Source organism: Petaurus breviceps, unplaced genomic scaffold, assembly GCF_028583685.1.
Source record: "Petaurus breviceps papuanus isolate PSGF00001 unplaced genomic scaffold, PetGlider_PUasm1.0 79, whole genome shotgun sequence".
Taxonomy (NCBI): Eukaryota; Metazoa; Chordata; class Mammalia; order Diprotodontia; family Petauridae; genus Petaurus; species Petaurus breviceps.
Genome location: NW_027186523.1, coordinates 1,523,737 through 1,541,951, shown reverse-complemented (window position 1 = coordinate 1,541,951; position 18,215 = coordinate 1,523,737). Strand labels below are relative to the sequence as shown.

Genomic DNA, 18,215 nt, shown 5'->3' with positions numbered 1-18,215 from the left:
CTGGTTTAGGTATAAGTATATTTCTTTTGTAAAAGGGGTGTGGTAGGACTCCTTTATCTATTATTCCAAATAATTTATTTAATATTAGAATTAGTTGATCTTTCTATATTTGGTAGAATTCCCTTGTAGATCCATCTGGTCCTCATGCTTTTTTCTTAGGAAGCACATTTCTGGCTTGTTTGATTCCTTTTTCTAAAATAAGTTTATTTAGATATTCTATTTCTTCTTCTATTAATATAGTCAGTTTATATTTTTATAAATACTCTTCCATTTCACTTAAATTATTAAATTTATTGGCATATAATTGGGCAAAATAACCCCTTATAATTTCTTTATTTCATATTCATTAGTGGTATATTGCCCCTTTGCTTTCTTAATACTAGTAATTTGGTTTTCTTCTCTCTCTTTAATGAAAAAAAAAAATAAAACAAACTCCAGTCTGATTTAATTCAATGGTTTTCTTCACCTATTTTTTGATGGGGGGACAGGGGAAACAACCCCAACCACCTTTATTGTTACTAGGCCAGTCAGACAGATGAGTCATTCCCAGCCTTGGGGCCAGAGGCTCCCCTGCCCTGTCAAGCATAATACTGCAAATTGGCTTTCTTCTTGGCCTGCACCTCCAGGATGCCCTCCATGTAGTCTTCATGGGTGAGTTCAGTGGTCCCTGGTAAAGCACAATCATGCCCACTTCCACACACACAGCCTTGCACTGGGCCTCATTGAAGTCATCAGTGCAGCGAGACAGTTCCTCTAGTTTACACTGGGGCTCACATTCATCTTTAGGGATTCATGATCCTTGTTCAGCCTTCCTCATTGGGCACTGGGAACTCAATCTGGCTGTCCAGGCAGCCAGAGTGCAGCAAGTAGGATCCAGGATGTTCACCCTGTTTGTAGCAGCAATCACCTTGACTTGGGTATTAGGTTGAAATCCATCCAGCTGGATCAGGAGTACCAGCATCATTCTCTGAACTTCTCAATCCCCTGCTTCCTCACTGTCAAAGCACTTGGTTCCAATGGCATCCAGTTCATCAATGAAGATAATGGAGGAAGCTTTCTCTCTGGCTAATGCAAAGGCATCCTGGATAAGCTTCGCTCCATCCACAATGAACATCTGTACCAGCTGGGGTCCAGCCAATTTCAGGAAGGTGGCCTTGGTCTGGGTAGCACATGCATGGTACTAGTAGGGATTTTCCAGTAATTTTCCAGGATTTTCCTGGGGGACCACATATTCCCTCTGGAGGCTGGATCCCCAAATTCTCAAATCTCTCTTTATGGTTCATTGGCAATACAATAGCCTCTACCAGCTCCTAGATTTGCTTGTCCAGCCCTCCAATGTTACCGTACCACTCTGTGGGCCTCTCATCCACCTCTATGGTCTTCACTCAGGAGTCAGTGGGAAGGGTCTCCAGGATAAGGTAGGAGTCTTTATTTACTCCCACCAGGTTTCCAGATTTAAACTCCTCTGCATCAACCAAACCAATAACTGGCAGAAAATAGGTCTGTTGGGTAGAGGCTTTGATCACAGCACATTTGCCCTTTCTCCTGGAGTCAAGCTCAATGTTTGCACCATCTTCTTCTTGGTCATTGGGGTCAACATCTAGCAGCTTGATGATGTTGAAGACAAGGTAGGGCAGTGCCTTTTTCACTTTAATCTTCTCACTCTTCTCTTTTATCCTGTCCTTCATTGCCTGTAGCTCATGTGTCACATGCAGCACTTCATTTTTCATGATCTTGATCTCACTGTCCAACAGACGAGTCCACTGAATAATCTCGGTGGACATTTTGAGCACTTCCTCCCCAATTCCATCTTGCTCAGCCTCATCCCACAGGGATGCCATCTTCTCCTGCTGAGTCACTGGGCCCCCACTTCTGGCTGCACATTTGACACAGAGCCGTGGGATCCATGGGGCAGGGGGCACCAATGGGGATAAATGCCCCAACCAGCACTGCCTAGACCAGCCTCCTGCCCCGCAGCACAGGCTGTATCCACTGCCTCCTTCTGTAAACCAATGTTCTGTCAAATCTGTGAAACCTGATTAATCTCACCTTTAATTTTTAAGTTTTCCAATTTGGTGTGTAATTAGGGCTTTTTAATTTTTAATTTTTTTAATTGCATTCCTAATTTCTTGGTATGTTCTTTCTCTATTTGATTAACAGAAGCATTTACAGATATAAATTTTCCTCTGATAACTAATTTGCTATAATCACATAGGTTTTGATATGTTGTCTCATTGTTGTCATTCTCTTTAATGAAATTATTGATTATTTCTATGATCTGCACTTTAATCCATTCATTTTGGAAATTAGGTTGTTTAGGGCAGAGCCATGATGGTGAAGTAAAAGCAGGAACTTGCTTGAGCTCCTCCCCCTAAACCCCTCCAAATACCTGTAAAAAATGACTCTAATCAAATTTGAGGGCTACAGAACTCACAAAATGAGAGAGTGAAACACATCTCTGTGTTTCAGAGGCAGGTCGACAGGAAGGGTCTATCGGACTGGGCTGGAAGTGGAGCACAGTCCTGCGTGTGTGGTGCCCACACAGACTGGGCCAGAGCAGGCTTCAGGGGACTGAATCACTGACAGCTGTGGCAGTTTCCAGACTTCTCAACACACAAACACTAAAGACAAATTAAAAGTTCAGTGGGGAAACTCTGTTGGACCTGGGTGAGAGAAGAGCACGACCAGGACCCAGGCCCAAGGTGGCAGAGGTGGTGCAGGAGGTCACAGCAACAGCAGCAGTAACAGCTGCTTCTGGAGTTCCAGGCCCACAGACAGTGGAGGTATCAAGGAATTGATCAGAGGGCAGCTTTGCCTTGCTTGGATCTGGGTCACAGTCTTGGGTGGCAGTTCTGGGGTGAGGAGGAGTGACAGCATGGCAGAGCTTGTGGCAGCTGTGGAGAAGGAATCCTCCTCACAGTTCTGAGGCAGAAAAGAGCACCTGTGGTTACTCACAGACTAGAGAACAGACAGTAGGAGGAGTAAATACTTTTCCTTTGATCATATCACCTTAGAAGAACTGAAAATTCATAGGTGCCTAAAAGTGACTCTGACAACAGCTGTGCAGAACCCCAGAAATATAGGACAGAACACTCTCTACTCTGGAAGCAGAGTCCTACTGTGGCAAAGAGCTCAAAAGTCAAGTAATTGGCTGTGAAAATGAGCAGAAGGAAAAAAATCAGACTATACAATCTTACTTTGGTGACAAAGAAGAACAAATCAAATGACAACAAAGTCAAAGCTATATCCAAAGCCTCCAAGAAAAATATAAATTGGTCTCAGGCCATGTAGGAGCTCAAAAAGGATTTCAAAAATCAAGTAAGAGAAGTAGAAGAAAATTTTGGAAGAGAAATGAAAGTGATGCAAGAAATCATGAAAAATGAGTCAACAGCTTGCTAAAGGAGATCAAACAAAATACTGAAGAATATAACACCTTAAAAATAGACTAACTCAAATAGCAAAAGAGACCCAATAGCCAATGAGGAGAAGAATGCCTTAAAAAGCAGAATTGGTGAAATGGAAAAGGAGGTCCAAAAGCTCATTGAAGAAAACAATTGCTTCAGAATTAGAATGGAGGAAATGGAAGTTAATGATTTTGTGAGAAATCAAGATAACATAAAACAGATCCAAAAGACTGAAAAAAAAAATAGAAGACAACGTGAAATATCTCACTGGAAAAACCACCAACCTGGAAAATAGAACCAGGAGAGATAATTTTTAAATTATTGGACTAACTGAAGTCCATGAACAAAAAAAGACACTGGACATCATCTTTCAAGAAATCATCAAGGAAAACTACCCTGATATTATTAGAAGCAGAGGGTAAAATAGAAGTTGAAAGAATACAATGATCACCTCTTGAAAAAGATCCCCAAAAGAAAACTACTAGGAATATTACAGCCAAATTCCAGAATTCCCAGGTCAAGGAGAAAATATTACAAGCAGTTAATAAACAATTTGGGTATTGTGGAAATACAATGAGGATAACACAAGAGCTAGCAGTTTCTACATTAAGGGATCAAAAGGCTTTGATTATGATATTCCAGAGGTCAAAGGAGCTAGGATTAAAACCAAGAATTACCTATCCAGCAAAACTGAGTATAATAGTTAAGGGGAAAATATGTATATTCAATGAAATAGAAGACTTTCAATTATTCTTGATGAAAAGACCAGAGCGAATAGAAAATCTGACTTCCAAATACAAGTATCAAGAGAAGCATGAAAAGGTAAACAGGAAAGAGAAATTATAAGGCACTTATTAAAGTTGAACTGTTTACATTCCTACATGGAAAGATGATATTTATTACTCATGAGACTTTTCTCAGTATTAGGATAGTTGAAGGAAATATGTATGTATGCCTGTGTGAGTATGTGTATATATGTATGTATATGTGTATTATATATACATTGTATGTATATGTGTGCATATGTGTATATGGACAAAGGGCACAAGGTCAGTTGAATATGTAGGGATGATATCTAAAAAACAAAATTAAGGGGTGAGAGAGAAATATATTGGGAGAAAGAGAAAGGGAGAGATGGAATAAGGTAAATTATCTCACATAAAAGAGGCAAGAGAAAGCTGTTACAATGGAGGGGAAGAATAGTGAGGTGAAAGGGAATGAGTCAACCTTACTTTCATTGGATTTGGCTTAAGTAGGGAATAACATACACACTCTACTGAATATCTCACCCTGCAGGAAAGTAGGGGGTAAGGAGATAACAGGGTGCGATGACAGAAGGGAGATCAGATTGGGGGAAGATGTAGTCAGAAGCAAACACTTTTGAAAAGGGACAGGGTCAAAGGAGAAAATAGAATAAATGGGGGAGGAGTGGAATAGGATGGAGATAAATATAGTCCTTCACAATGACTATCATGGAAATGTTTTGCATAACTACACATGTATAACCTATATTGAATTGCTTGTCTTTTCAATGGGAGGAGGGGTGAGGTGGAGAGAAGGGAGAGAATTTAGAACTCAAAGTTTTTAAAAGAACTGTTAAAATTGCTTTTACACACACCTGGGAAATAAGATATACAGCAATGGAGTATAGAAAGCCATCTTGCCCTACAAGAAAGAAAGGGGGAAAGAAGTAAGGAGGATGGATGAAGGGGACAGAAGAGAGGGGAGACTGGGGGAAGGGATAATCAGTATGCTTTCCATCTTGGGGAGGGGGACAGGGGAATGATGGGGAGAAAATTTTGAACTCAAAATCTTGTGGAAATGAGGGTTGAAAAATAAAAATAGATAAATACATTCTGGGGAGAAAAGATTAGGTTGTTTAGTCTCCAATTAGTTTGTAATATGTGTTTCTGATTTAGTTTCTGATTTTTTATCCATTTTGCTATCTATTTCCATTTTGTGAGTGAATTAATCCTTTTCACATTCTAAGTTATAATTTACTAGCTGTGTATTTCCCTCCAACCTACTTTTCCTCTCTATTATCCTTCTCACCCTCTTTTTACCCTATTCCTCCCCACAAGTCTGATTTGCTTCTACTACCTCCTTAATCCATCTTTTTTAAGAATCTCTCTTCTCCCTTTAACCTCCTAATCCTTAATCTATCTACCCCCTAAGAATTCCTCCCTTATCCTTTCCCCCTACCTTCCTACTTCTTGATCTATTAACCCTTCTTATAGTCTCTTATCCTGTCCCCTCACCCTCCTATTTCTTTATAAATTTAGAAGACCTTTATACCCTTCTAGATGTATCTGCCATTCCCTCTTTAATGCAGTTCCAAAGAGAAGAGGTTCCAGCACTACCAGCCCTCCACCCCCACCTGCTTCCACTGCAACAGTCCCTCCATTCAGATCTGTTTGATTGAGGTAATTGCTCCATTTTACTTCTCCCTATTCAATTTTATTTTTTTCAATCATATCATTATGCTAAATTCAATCCCAAGCCTTCTTTCTGTCTATGCTCTTTGGAATTATCTAAGTAATAACATTCTTAAGAATACAGATAGCATTCTTCCATATAAGAAGTAAAGCTTTACCTTTTTAGTCCCTTATAACCAGTCTTTAATGTTTACCTTATTTCTCCTGGATCTTATCAGGTTAAATTTTCCATTGAATTCTGGTCTTTTTGGCACAAATACTAAGTCTTTCAATTCATTAACTATCTTTTTTTTTATTATTCAGGATTATACTCAGTTTTTCTGGGTATGTTATTCTTGGTTGCAAACCCAGTCCCTTTGCTTTCCAAAGAATGTTCCAAGTCCTTTCGTCTTTTAATGTAGAAAATGCTAGATCGTATGTTATCCTGACTATAGATAGCTCAAGTCGTTTTTTTTTCTTTTCTTGTTGCTTGTAGTGTTTTCTTCTTAACCTGGGAGCTTAGAAATTGGCTATGATGTTCCTATGAGTTTTCATCTTGGTATCTCTATCAGGTGGTTATTGACAGATTTTTTTTCCTATTTCTATTCTACCTTCTCATTCTAGAACTTAGGGGAATTTTTTCTTAATGATTTATTGTAATATTCTATGTATATTCTTTTTTATCATAGCTTTCAGGGAATCCAATGATTCTTATATTGTATCTTCTTGATCTGTTCTCTGGATTACTTGATTTTCTAAAGAGATGTTTTACATTCTCTTCTATTTTTTCATTCTTATAATTTCATTTTAATATTTCTTGGTGCCTTATAACATCATTAGCTTCCCCTTGCTCAATTCTAGATTTTAGGGAGTTATTTTCTTAAGTTTTTAGATCTCTTTTTCCAAATTCTTGGGATGCTCTTATCTTTTCTCCTAATTTTTCCTTGACTTCTTTTATTTAACTTTTTTAATTCTTTTTGAGCTTTTCCAAGAAGTCTTTTGGGAGTGTGGCCATTTGACATTATTTTTTTAATGTAGGAATGGCTTTCTAAAAATTATTTATTTATTTTTAATTTTCAACACTAATTTCTATAAGATTATGACTTTTAAGTTTTCCCCATCTCCTTCTCCTCCCCTCTCCCCAAGACAACATGCAATCTGATAGAAGTTCTACATATACATTCATTTTAAACATTTTCTCAGTCATGGTATAAAGAAGAATTAAAATCAATGGGAGGAACCATGACAAAGAAGAAACAAATCACAATCAGAAAAAGAGAGCAAGTAGTATATTTCCATCTGCATTCAAACTGCAAAATCCTTTCTCTAGATATGGACAACATTTTTCATCATGAGTCTTTTGGAATCATCTTAGATGCTTGCATTTCTGAAAAGAGCTAAGTCAATCATTGCACTGCTGTTACTGTGCACAATGTTCTCCTGGTTCTGCTGATTTCACTCAGTATCAGTTCACATAAGTCTTTCCAGGTTTTTTTCTAAAGTCCTGCTCATCATTTCTTATTGCACAGTAGTATTCCATACACAACAACTTCTTCAGCCATTCTCCAATTGATGGGCATCCTCTTCAGTTTCCAATTCTTGGCAACCACGAAAAGCTGCTATAAATATTTTTGTACATGTGAGTCCTTTTCCCATTTTTATGGGCACTTTGGGATATAGACCTGTAGTGCCAATGCAATATTTATACAATCACAATAAAGACCATGACTATAAGTATTGTATGGTGTGTGATCGCAAACTATACCAAACTCTCCAGATAGAGAATAGAACTGAAGCATTTATTTAGACACCAGAAAACCCAATCCCAAAACCAGGAAGCCAATTACATCATAGTACCAAAGTTATTTAGAAGCCATAATAACACTGAGAGCCACAGCATCCTTCAGCCTTCCCACAAACCAAAACAAGATCAATATTTACTAACAAACCTCTCTCTTTCCTTCCCTGAGCTCCTCTCTCCCCCATAGTCTGACTAGCTCTGACCAGCTTCCTGTGGTCTCTGCTTCCCTTCAGCAAACTCCTCCTACCACAGGCTCCATGTGATTACATTCAGCCTATAAGGGGGCAGAGTTTACTTTCAAAGCAGGGGAGGTCTTCAAACTCCCCTCTAGGTCTATTAAGGGGCAAGGAAGATCTTCAAATTTCCATTTACATTACATTAAAGTGATATTGCTGGGTCAAAGGGCATATATACAGTTTTAGAGCCCTCTAGGCATAGTTCCAAATTCCAAAATGGTTAGATCAGTTCACAACTCCACCAATAATGCATTAGTATCCCAATTTTCCCACATCTTCTCCAGTATCTATCATTTTCCTGTTTTATCATGTTAGTCAATATGATAAGCATAATGTGGTACCAGAGTTGTTTTGATTTTCGTTTCTCTAATCAATAGTGATTCAGAGCATTTTTTCATGTGAGTATAGACAGTTTTAATTTCTTCCTCTGAAAAATCTCTGTTCATAGCCTTTCATCATTTATCAATTGGAGGATGACTTGTATTCTTATAAATTTGACTCAGTTCTCTATATGTTTTAGAAATGAGGCCTTTATCATTGACACTGGCTGTAAAAATTGCTTCCCAGCTTTCTACTTCCCTTCTAATCTTTGTTGCATTGGCTTTGTGTAAAAACTTTTCAATTTAATGTAATCAAAATCATGCATTTTGCATTTCATAATGTTCTCTCTCTGGTTTTTTTGGTCAAAAATTCTTCCCTTTGAATGAGTAAACCTTACTCTCATTGGATTTGTCTTAAGGAGGGAATAACATAAAAACTCAATTGGGTATTTTACCCTACAGGAAAGTAGGGTGAAGGGGATAAGAGGGGGGATGATAAAAGGGAGGGCAGATTGGGGGAGAGGGTAGTTAGAAGCAAACACTTTTGAAAAGGGACAGGGTCAAAGAAGAAAAAAGAATAAATGGGGGACTGCAATAGGATGGAGGGAAAGATAGTCTTTCACAATATAACTACTATGGACATGCTTTTTGTAACTACACATGAACAACCTATATTGAATTGTTTGTCTTACCAGTGGGGTGGGTGAGGAGGGAAGAAGGGAAAAATCTGGAAATTAAAGTTTTAAAAGCAAATGTTAAAAATTGCCTTTTTACGTGCAACTGGGAAATAAGATATACAAGCAATGGGGTATAGAAATCCATCTTGCCCTACAAGAAAGTAAAGTGGGGGAGGAATGGGAGAGGACATGAGAGAACAGATTGGGGAAAGGGTATTCAGTATGCTTGCTGTCTTGGGGTGGGGGATAGTAGAGATACAGAGAGAAAATCTGTAACTCAAAATCTTCTGGAAATGAATGTTGAAAACTAAAAAACAAATACAAAAAAATATAAAAATTCTTCCCTTCTCCATAGATCTGACAGGTAAACTATCCCTTGCTCTTAATATCAGCCTTTTTATCTAAATTATGTTCCCATTTTGACTTTACCTTGGTACAGGGTGAAAGATGTTGATCTATGTCTGTTTTCTGTCATACTATTTTCCAGTTTTCCCAGAAGTTTTTCTCAAATAGTGAGTTCCTATCCCAGAAGCTGGGATTTTGGGTTTATCAAATAGTATGTTACCATATTGTGTCTTGCCTACCTAATCTATTCCTCTAATCCACCACTACTTCCTAGCCATTATCAAGTAGTATTGATGATTGCTGCTTTATAATACAATTTAACATCTGGAATGGCTAGGTCAACTTCCCTAGAATTTCTTTTCTTTAATCTCCTCCATATTCTAAACCTTTTGTTCTTCCAGATGAATTTTGTTGTTGTTTTTTCTAGGTTTATAGAATAATTTTTGGTAGTTTGATTGATATGGCACTGAAGTAAATTAATTTATGGAGAATTGTCATTTTTATTATATTAGCTCAGTCTATCCATGAGCAACTGATATTTTTCCAAGTATTTAGATCTGACTTTATTTGTGTGAAAAGTTTTATAATTGTATTCATACAGTCCCTGGGTTTGTTTTGGAAGGTTACACTGTCAAATATTTTATAATGTGTATAGTAACTTTAAATGGAATTTCTCTCTTTATCTCTTGCTGTTGAACTTTGTTAGGAATATACAGAAATACTGATAATTTATGCTGATTTATTTTATATCTTGCAACTTTGCTGAATTTATTATTTCAAGTAATTTTTTTTTTATTTTTCTAGCATTCTCTCAGTATTCCATGATATAATCTGCAAAGAGTGGCACCTTTGTTTCTTCTTTGCCTATTCTAATTCCCTCAATTTCTTTTTCTTCTATTATTGCTAAAGCTACCATGTTGGGGTTTTTTTTTTGCTTTTTGGAGGGCAATTGTGGTTAAGTGACTTGCCCAAAGTCACATGGCTAGTAAATATGTCAAGTGTCTTGAGGCCAGATTTGAACTCAGTTTCTCCTGACTCCAGGGCTGGTGCTCTGCGCCACTTAGCCGCCCCTAAAGCTAACATTTCTAGTGCAATATTGAATAATGGTGGTGATAATGCACATCCTTGTTTTACCCCTGATCTTATTGGAAATGCTTCTAGCTTATCCCCATTATATATAATGTTTGCTGGTGGTTTTAGATGGATGGGTATTTTATTTTGTCTCTATTTTATTCATGTAAGCATTTAGAGGTATAAAACTTTCCCTAATTTTAAGGAAGATTCCATTCATTCCTATGCTATCTTGTGTTTTTCATAGGAATGGGTGTTGTATTTTGTCAAATGCTTCTTCTGCATCTATTGTAATAATCATATGATTTTGGTTAGTTTTGTTATTTATATGATCAATTATGCTGATACCTTTCCTAATATTGAACCAGCCCTTCATTCCTGGTATATACCTACCTGGTTATAGTATATCATCCTCAAGGTAAGTTGCTAATAATCTCTTTGCTAATACTTTAAAATTTTTGCATCAATATTCTTTAGGGGATTTGGTCTATAATTTTCTTTCTAAATTTTTGGTTCTTCCCAATTTAAGTATCAGCATTATATTTGTATCATATAAAGAATTTGACAGGACTCCTCCATTTATTTTCCCAAATCATTTATATAGTGCTATAATTAATAGTTCTTTAAATGTTTGATAGAATTCAATTGTAAATTCATCTGGCCCTGGATATTTTTTTCTTAGGGAGTTTATTGAGGGCTTTTTCAATTTCTTTTTCTGAAATGGTGTTAAATATTTTATTTCCTCTTCCATCAATCTGGGCAATTTATATTTCTATAAAAGTGCATCCATTTCACTAAGATTCTCAACTGCATTGGCATGCAGTTGGGCAAAAATAATTTCCAATTATTATTTTTATTTCCTCTTCATTGGTGGTTAATTCACCCTTTTCATTTTTTATGCTGGAAGTTTTGTTTTCTTCCCTTTTTTAATCAAATTAACCAATGGTTTATCTATGTTATTAAGTTGCTTTTTTCATAGCTTTATTTATTAGCTCAATAGTTTTCTTAATTTCAATTTCATTAATCTCTCCTTTGGTTTTCAGAATTTCTAATTTGGTATTTAATTGGGTATTTTAAATTTATTCTTTTTCTAGCTTTTTTAGTTGCATGCCTAATTTATTTATTTCCTCTTTCTCTATTTCATTCAAGCAAGCATTTAGAGGTATAAAACTTCCAGTATGAACCACTTTCACTGCATGCCCTATGTTTTGGTATGTTGTCTCATTATTATCATTTTCTTGGATGAAGTTATTTTTTTTTAAAGCAATCAGGGCTAAGTAACTTGCTCAAGGTTACACAGCCAGTTATTTCTGGGTGTGGTGCTGAGTATCTGAGCCCGGATTTGATCCAGGTCATCCCGACACTGGAGCCGGTGCTCTTACTCGCTGAGCCACCTGGCCGCCCCTAAGCAATTGGGGTTAAGTAACTTGCTCAAGGTTACACGGCCGGGTGTTTCTGGGTGGGTGCTAAGCGTCTGAGCCCAGGATTCGATCTCCAGGTCATCCCAACACTGGAGCCAGTGCTCTTACTCACTGTGCTACCTGGCCTCCCCCTTGGATGAAGTTATTGACTGTTTCTATGATTTGTTGCATAACCCCTTGATTCTTTATAATTAGATTACTTAGTTTCCAATTCTTAGTCAATCTTTCCAGGGTCCTTTATTTCATGTAATTTTTATTGCATCATGATCTGAAAAGGATGTATTTAATATTTCTGCCTTTCTGCATTGAATTATGAGATTTTTATGCCCTACTACTTGGTCAATTTTTGTGTAGGTGCCATCTAGTGCCAAGAAAAAGGTATATTCCTTTCTATCCTCATTCAGTTCTTCCCATAAGTCAAACACATCTAACTTTTAAAAAATTTTATTCATCTCCTAAACTTTCTTGTTCATTTTGTGGTCAGATCCATCTAGTTCTGAGAGGTGGAAAGTTGAGGTCCCCCACTACTATAGTTTTGTTTTCTACTTCTTCTTGTAATTCCTTTAACTTCTTTAAGAATTTGGATACATATATGTTTAGTAATGATATTACTTCATTGTCTATGGTATCTTTTAGCAGGATGTACTATCCTTCCTTATTCTTCTAATTAGATATATTTTTGCTTTTGCTTTATCTGAGATCAGGACTTACCTGAGCTCAGGACCTACCCCTGTTTTTTATTTACTTCAGCTGAAGCATACTATATTCAGCTCCAGTCTTTTATCTTTACTCTGTGTGTATCCCTCTGCTTCAAATGTGTTTCTTGTAAAGGAAAAATTATGGTTTTTAATCCACTCTGCTATCCACTTCCATTTTATGGGAGAATTCATCCCATTTTCACAGTTGTGATTACTGTATCTTTCTCTCCATCCTATCCCCCCCCTTTTTATGTTTTTCTCTCTCCTTTCCCCCTTTCTCTCCTCACTAAGGTTTGCTTTTGACCACCACCTCCCTCAGTCTGCCCTCCCTTCTATAAGTCCCATTTTCCTTCAATACTTCTTCCCTATCTTCTACCTTTTCCCTTTTATTTCCCCTTTCCCCTTCTTCTTCCTATAGGACAAGTTAGATTTCTATACCTGATTATGCAATTCCTTCTTTGAGCCAAATCTGATGAGAGTAAAGATCAAACAATGTTCATCTCCTGCCCTTCTTTCCCTTTACTATAAGTCTTTGTGCCTTTTCATATGATGTAATTTACCCTTGTCTGCCTCCTCCTTTCCTCTTCTCCCAGGACAATCTCTTTTCACTACTAATTAGATTTTATCATCACATCAAAGTCCACTTATACCCATGCCTTCTCTGTATACCCCTTTAAAATGCCATAATAAAGATACAGTTTTCAAAAGTTACAATTGTCATCTTTCCTTATAGGGATATAAACAGTTTTTCCTTATTAATAACACTTTTTTCCTTTCCTGTTTACCTTTTTATGCCTCTCTTGAGTCTTGTATTTGAAGATCAAATTTTCTGTTGAGCTCTGGTCTTTTCATCAGGAAGGTTTGGAAGTCCTATATTTCATTGCATATCCATCTCCTTCCCTGAAAGATTATGCTCAATTTCCCCAGGTAATTTGATCATTGGTTGTAATCCAAGCTCTTTTGCTTTAAAGAATATTCCACACCCTTTGATTTTTAAATGTAGAAGCTGCAGGGTCCTGTGTAATTCTGACTGTGGTTCCATGATATTTCTGGCTGCTTGCAGTATTTCCTCTTTGACATAAGAATTTTGGAATCTGGCTACAAAATTCCTTAGCAATTTCATTTTCAGATCTGTAATCAGAGGTGATTGGTATGACTATTTTACTCTCTGGTTCTAGGACATGGGGAGAGTTTTTCTTAATAATTTCTTGAAAGATGTTGTCCAGGCTCTTTTCTTTTCATCATCGCTTTTCAGATTGGCCAATAATTTTTTTAAATTGACTCTCCTGGATCAATTTTCTAGGTCAGTCATTTTACCAATGAGGTATTTTACGTTTTCTTCTATTTTTCCATTCTTTTGTTTCTGTTTGACTGATTCTTGAAATCTCATGGAGTCATTAGCTTCTACTTGCCCAATTCTAATTTTTAACAAACGGTTTTCTTCAGTTAGATTCTATACCTCCTTTTCCATTTGGTTCATTTTACTTTTTAAGTTCTTCTCTCCACTGAATTTTTGTGCCTCCTTTTCCATTTGGCCAATTCTATCTTTTCAGGAATTGTTTTCTTCAGTGTGCTTTTTCTTTTTCCTTTTGACAAATTGTATTTTTTAAGGACTTATTTTCTACAGTCAATTTTTGTCCTTCTTTTTCCAAGCTATTGACTCTCTCTTGCATACCCCATTTCTTTTTCCAATTTTTCTTCTCCTGCTCTTATTTGACTTGTAAAATCTTTCTTAAGCTCTTCCAAGAAGACTTTTGGTGATAAAGAGCAGCTCATATTCCCCTATAAGGTTTCAGATGTGGGTATACTGACAATGTTGTCCTCTTCTGAATTTGTGCCTTGATCTTCCCTGTCCCCATAAGAAGAATCTATGGCCATTGTCTGTTTCAGCTTCTTGCTTATGGTGTTTACCTACTTCCTGGCTTTTAAGGTTAAGCTTTCCTGTTGGACCACAGGGGACGCTTACCCAAGCTTCTTGTGCTGGGAGCCCAGGGCCTAGTCACTGACTTTGCATGCTGGGTCCTCAGGTGCTGGCAGCTGGAGGCTATAGGGGTCTGGCAGCTTACCTGGTACTGAGCTGTGGTAAACAACACTGAAGTTTTTCAGGTGTGAGTGGGAGGTCTGGCCCTTGGAGGATGCCTGCTCACCCAGGCTTCTTTAAAGCATTGAAAGGTTTGGCTGCTAGAAGATGCCTGCCAGCCTAGAGATGTACATCCTGGAGTTGTGCTGAAGCACTTGCAGATTTGGCTGCTGAAGGACCCTACCTACCTGTGCATGTGGTAGATTTCCTAGCTAGCATCTTACCAGTTGCCTTGCCTGTACCAAGGCACTCATGTGATTCTGGTGTTGGCACTTGTCTGTTCACCACCCTGGGGCTCAGGATCTCCCCCCGGTTTACTGAATTAGGGCTTACTGCTGGCTTGCTGTACTGCTCCACCTGCACCAGAGCTAGATAGGCCTTTCCTATTAATCCCCCAAGCTTCCTGGGCTACAAAACTGCTTCAAGCCATCTTTCTGCTGGCTCAGCTGTTCCAGGGTTTTTCCTGGGGCAATATTTTCAGGGCTTTCAGAGGTCAATAAGAGAGAGTAAGAGCAACTTACTTCTTATTCTACCATCTTGGCTCCAGGAAGTCTCCTAGGAGTAGTTTGCTTTTTTTTTAACTTCACTATCTTCTGAGTAAAAACCCAGATCTTCTCTATCCTCATAATAGCTATCTATGGTTGAGTTCTTTCTCCTTTGCTTACTCATTATTTTAGTGGTTTGTTATTATAGTCAGGTTCTAGTCCTGAGGTATAGGGGGTGATGCCTCAGGCTTCAATTTTTCATACTGTTGTTTTTCAAGCACTATCTGGGGGTTTGACCTTGGGCATTCCTCTGTACCTCTTAGAGTCACAGCTAAGGCCTCTAGCATTAAATCACTACAAATGCTCTTGCATCACTGGGCATGTACTTACTTCTCCTTGCAAGCAGTCATATCCCTAGACCATGTTGTCTGGTCAGCACAACTGGGCCTGGCATCCTGCCATAGTGAAGGTTCCTTCAATCTTCTCCTATTCAGCTGCCTAACCAGTGAAGTGAAAGTTCTGAGGCTATAGCCAGACCCAGCTGCTCCCAGGGTTTGTTGTCTGTCAATTCCATGGAGGCTGCCTAGAGATGTTTGCACTTCAATGAGACCAAACCTACACCCCTAAGGTTCTCCCAGGTTGTCATGAATTCATCTGATTTACCCAGACTCTTAATTATTTCTGCCACTTTGAGGCAATATTTTATCATAATTGTGGGAGAAATTTGGAAAGTCCAGTATTTCCTGTCTTATTCTGCCATCCTCCAGTATGAATTTCTTTATTAGTGATTTGGAGTATTTTTTTTCTTATAGCTATTGATAGCTTGGATTTTTCCACTGAAAACTGCCTGTTCATATTTTTGAGTACTCTAATAGATTAGAGAATGCCTGATAAATTCTTATAAATCTGAATCATTTTGCTATATATCTCAAGAATGAAATCTTTATCAGAGAAATTTGCTGCAAAGATTTTTTCCCCAACTGCCTGCTTCCCTTCTGATTTTCTTCTTTCTTTCTTTTTCTTTCTTCTGATTCATTTGTCTTGTTTGTGCAAAATAAAATCTTATTTAATCAAAATTGTCCATTTAATCTTTCGTGATATCTCTATTCTTCCGTCACAAATTCCTCCCCTACTCATAGAGCTGAAAGGGAATTTTTTTTCCTTGGTCCTCTATTTGTTTATAATGTTAGTTTTTATGTTTTTCATGTACTCATTTGAAGCTTATTTTGATACTCAGTGTCAGATGTTGGTGTTTAATTCATTTCTGCCAGGCTGCTTTGCAGTTTTCCCAGCAATTTTGAAGAATGGTGAAATTTTACCCATATAGGTATTATGTAGGGCCACTTACAGCTCCACAGGGTTTGCCTTGTCCCTCTCTGGACACATGAAACCCTTCCATCCCTGCCTCCATATCAACCCCATTATTCCAGTGAAACTGGACCCCTGGTTTTCATTATTCAAACCATATTCTCTATCCTCCACTCACTGCTCCCATTTCCATCTCCTCCAATCCAAAACCACAACATCCTACTCTAAATCTATCCAACATTTTCCCTATGACCTCTGGAATGAATTCTCCATAGGTAACAAGTTAGATTTCATCTTAAACCTTTTCCTTTTTTGCTGCTGTATCTTCTTGCACTCACTGGTATTTGGTTCCCTCCTTGATGACACAGCTTCCCTGATTGCCCTTTCTAGAATTAATTACACTTTCACTCATACCCATCCCCATGTCACTGATTGAAGTAGGAGAGTAGGAATATCTCTTGCTCCCCACCACCACTTCCAGGGTCTCCCTTTACTACTCAGCACTCATTAACCACTCCTCCTTTCAGGTTCATTCAATCCATATTTACCATCCTTATCACCCAATCATGAGATTTTTGTGGCTACTATTTACCACCTTCCAGGACACTCCCTTTTTATTCTCAATGATTCCATTAACTGGTTCAGTCTCTCTCCCTTTTCCATCACCCCCTAAATTCTTTCCCTCATACTAGGGAATTTCATTATCTATATTATTACTCCTTCAAATATCATAATCTCGAAATTCCTCAACTCATTCATTTCCCATGACTCATTCAACCACAGCTACATTAACAGATGATCACACCCCCTGATCTTGCCTTCACACATGAGTGTTATACATCTATGTTCATGAACTCTGAAATCCTTTATTGGATATAACCTATTTTAATTCCACATCTCCCTCTGCCTTGCAATTCTAAACCCTGCTTTTTGTCCTCACTGTAGCCTCCAATCCCTCTACCCATTAGTTCTTCACCAGATTATCATCCCTACACTGCATACACTCTCATCCCTTACCCATCTTGATCCCCAAGTAAATCACTTTAACTCTACAGTGTCCTTTTTTCTTGAGTCTCTTTCCCCTTTATGCCATAGAAAAAACTTGTCATTCCAAACCCCAGCCCTGTATTACTCTCTCTGTCCACTGATTTCACTGCTACTAACATGTTGCTCAATGAATCTGGAGAAAATCATTAAGTTTTGCTGACTGGGCCCACTACAAGGTAATGTAACATAAACTTAACTGGACCATCAATGAGGCAAGGTAATCTTCTTATATCTCCCTAATTAATTCCCTAACTCACTCACCAGAAACTTTTCCAAACCTTTCATCCATCATCAAATCTCCCATGGCTCCCACTACTCCAAAATTGTGAGACTTGCCTCATTTTTTTGTTGGAAAAAAAAGTAATTCACAGGGAGCTCCCTTTTCTCTTTCTTCCCCTCATCTACATCACTCAAATGCCTTCTGCTACCATCTCATTCTTCACCCTTGGTTCAGATGAAGAGGTGGCCTTTCTTCCTGGCTCTTTGAGAACAAGTAATTCCATTCCATCCTACCTTTGTGAACAAATAATCCCATTCCATCCTACATTTTCTAGCCCATTTCCCCCTCTGTGATCCCTACTCTTTCATGCTATCAAGCACCCTCTTCTTGATCATCTCTGTTCTCTAGATTTTCATGACATTACTCTCTCCTGGTTCTCCTACTTTTCTAAGCACTCCTCTATCTCCTTTGGTGGATCTTGATTCCTGTTCTATCCACTAACAACAAGGGTATGGGTCCCCCAAGTCTTTGCCTTTGTTTCTCTCCTCTTTTCCCTCTCTATTTTACTTGATGATCTTAATCTCTCATGGCTTCAATTATCATCTCTACCAAATGACTTTCAGATCTATTCATCTAACTCTAATCTCTCACATGCATCTACAATTTCCTTTTAGACATTAAAAGCTGG

The 18,215-nt window shown here is 37.9% G+C and overlaps 1 pseudogene; it reads right to left on the bottom strand.

Moving 5' to 3' along the window:
* Positions 1-578: 578 nt before the first annotated feature.
* LOC138175725 (26S proteasome regulatory subunit 6A pseudogene) lies at positions 579-1,856 on the bottom strand (annotated as a pseudogene).
* Between the last annotated feature and the right edge of the window lie 16,359 nt (positions 1,857-18,215).